The sequence below is a fragment of the Dipteris shenzhenensis genome, chromosome 20, assembly GCF_047967505.1.
Source record: "Dipteris shenzhenensis isolate YYH24624 ecotype China chromosome 20, Dip_SZ_1.0, whole genome shotgun sequence".
Classification (NCBI taxonomy): domain Eukaryota; kingdom Viridiplantae; phylum Streptophyta; class Polypodiopsida; order Gleicheniales; family Dipteridaceae; genus Dipteris; species Dipteris shenzhenensis.
Genome location: NC_141615.1, coordinates 30,325,697 through 30,328,480, shown reverse-complemented (window position 1 = coordinate 30,328,480; position 2,784 = coordinate 30,325,697). Strand labels below are relative to the sequence as shown.

The 2,784-nt window shown below is 40.7% G+C and overlaps 1 pseudogene; it reads right to left on the bottom strand.

The window, feature by feature from the left end:
• Positions 1 to 825: 825 nt before the first annotated feature.
• On the bottom strand, positions 826 to 1,798 carry LOC147889523 (elongation factor 1-alpha-like; annotated as a pseudogene).
• Between the last annotated feature and the right edge of the window lie 986 nt (positions 1,799 to 2,784).

Below are 2,784 nucleotides of genomic sequence, written 5' to 3'. Positions count from 1 at the left end.
TGGAGCTCTGTCCCAATCCCTGATCACAGTTTTCTCCTTGCCTAGCAACATAGAGATGAAGATTGAATGGATTGATTGAGGTGAGCTCAAGCAGCAACAAGAGCCAACACTGGATATTGTTAGTCTCCTAGCTTTTCAGATTCTTTTATGCATATATCCCTTTCCCTCCTCCCCCATGAATTCAATCAAAATCCACAACCTCCAGCAAAAATCGTTAGGTTGTGTCCTTACCAAGTGGTAGAAGCTACCCCACAAAGAAGGAGCGCTAAAACCATTTTGCTGATCTCCATGCTTTGAGTGACCTTGCCAAGTCCTTATCTCCTCCTCCTACTGTGCGTGTAGGTCATCTTGCTTTATATCTGTGCAAAGAACGAAAGAGGTTCGTCATCAAAGCTGATTACATCAATCATGCTTTGTTCCGTGTGCTCTTGCAGAAAACTAAAGATGAATTTGGGTTTGATCACCATGGAGTCCTTATGATACCATGAGAGATGGTGTTCTTTGAACACTTGTTGAGGATGCTGGAAATCGATGTTTAGTGCCTAGATCTGCGTGAGCTTTTTTTATTTCTACTATACGGACATGTCCGAGTGTAGTAGTTGTATCATACTACAGAGCCAATGTTGTGCTTTCATACATAGCTTCTGTGATAATTGCTCTTTCCTCTCCTTGTTGTGGATCGTACTATAGAGCTAATGTTTTAGCTCTCTCAGAGTCTCCTCAACTGCTGAAGGCGACATGTCCCTATGCATGCTATAGGAACTCACCTTCAATTGGCGTGTTCCGTCATTGCTTCCATCACCAGTTACCTTGGAGCTGCGCTCGTCAGCATTGGGGTGGCATGGGAGGTGGCACTTTTGTCCTGACTGCCAATCTAATCCTAGGCTTTGACTCCAAATCATCTACGGCTTTGTCAAAATGTGAGCTGCACGTCACTTTTTTGCATCTTACAATTTGAAATAGATGCATTGTAGCTTCACCAAAAGTCTCAAATGAGTCGAAGGAAATCTGCAAGCAAGAAACTATTGCCTTCCCAAACAAACTCTCCTTGGAAATGAAACAAAGTGTACTCAAAGTGGAGGCCAATAAGGCATGCTCATAGCTTTGCCCATCCTTCAAGATATCAGCCTCAACGTGGCTGTTGGATAGTTAGAACCGCACAATCAGCCTGTGGATTAACAGCTTAAGTGCATTGCAATATACAAAGATGAAGTCCCTGAGACATATGAGACAACGCAAGCCATACCTGTGGTGTTCCTATGATCATATTTTTAACGAAATCATGATGACCTGAGGCATCAATCACAATGCAATAATTCTTCGAAGTCTCGAACTTGGAAAGAGCGATATATCAATGGTAATACTCGAACTTGAAAAGAGCGATATATCAATGGTAATACCGAGCTCACATTCGGCCTTGAGTTTCTCTAGCACGGAGGCATGCTTGCATCCTATTTCCATGCAGGGCTAAATTCTCGCATTCAAGTAAGCACATCGAGGTGAGTGAGTTTCCACATGAGGTGGCCATTTGAGCATCCTGTTCAAAAATTGGATCCACCAAGAATTCGTGGACTCGTTCCGCCATTCCGTGTTGACACCCACACAACACCTGCCTGCATGGAAACGGGTCCTTGTTGAAGGGCCTTTTGTTCATATCAGTTGCTTCCTTCTCATACCGCTCTATGGTATGCTTGTCGGTACCGTCGAGGATGTAGATGAGATGACCAGTGGTAGTTGACTTAATGGAGTCGACGTGACCAATAAAGATGATGTTGATATGAGTTTTTTCCTTAACCATGGCTACAATAGATCACGAATTAGCATTGAGGATAAAAGCCAACACAGGGATATGAATGCATTATACTAACTAGCTCGTTGGAAAACACTCAGCACAGCCACAAAAGGCCTCTAACCAAGTTAGTGGCACGAGGGACTTAAGCCCCACTTGGAAAGTTGCATGACTAGGATATGGAGAATCTAGTAGGGTTATCATAAGAGTATTTATGAGTTGCATTCCCCGTATGTGTGTTTTTGAGCTCCAGAAAGACTCAAAGGGAATAAGTACAGAAACTATCCTCTTGCCCAAAAGGTGTTACTAACAAGGTTGTTGCTTGAAAAACTGCTATCCAAAAAGCTATTTTCTAAGAAGCTATTTTTGAAAAACCAAGAAAGCTAATTTATTCAAAAAACTTTAAACTATCCAAAAAGCTATTTTGTAATCATAAAAGCCATTACTAAAAGAAGGACTTTTGCTTGTCTTCGAAAAGGGTTGTTTGCCTCTGGAAAAGGGATTTTGGCCTCCTAAAAAGGCTGTTGCCTCCCAAAAGGAGTGATACAAAAAAGCTATTTTGCGAATCTATATATAATTGCCAAAAAAGGCACAAATTCTATATATAATTGCCAAAAAATATGCTCTGTTGAAAAAGTTGTTTTGCCAAAAAAGCTATTCTGCAAAACTATATGCTGCCAAAAGAGCTATTTTGCCAATTATCTTGCAAACTTACATTCGATAATGTGCGGTGGTGATCGCGTCCAACCCGTAGTTCGTGGCATTCTAGGTATTAGCTATTGTTTGTTCTTGTTCTTTGCATATTTTTTATCATTCTTTTTACTGAGAAAGCTTCTTCTTCTGCCTTCATCCAAATAGTGGATTTTTGCCTTCTATTTTGGATATAATTTTTAATGCTTTCAGATTGTCAAAGAAACCTGTGTGACTAGTGCGTGCATGATATTGATTTCTCAAATTGCCATAAAAATACGACTATTGATATTCAGGTAATATTC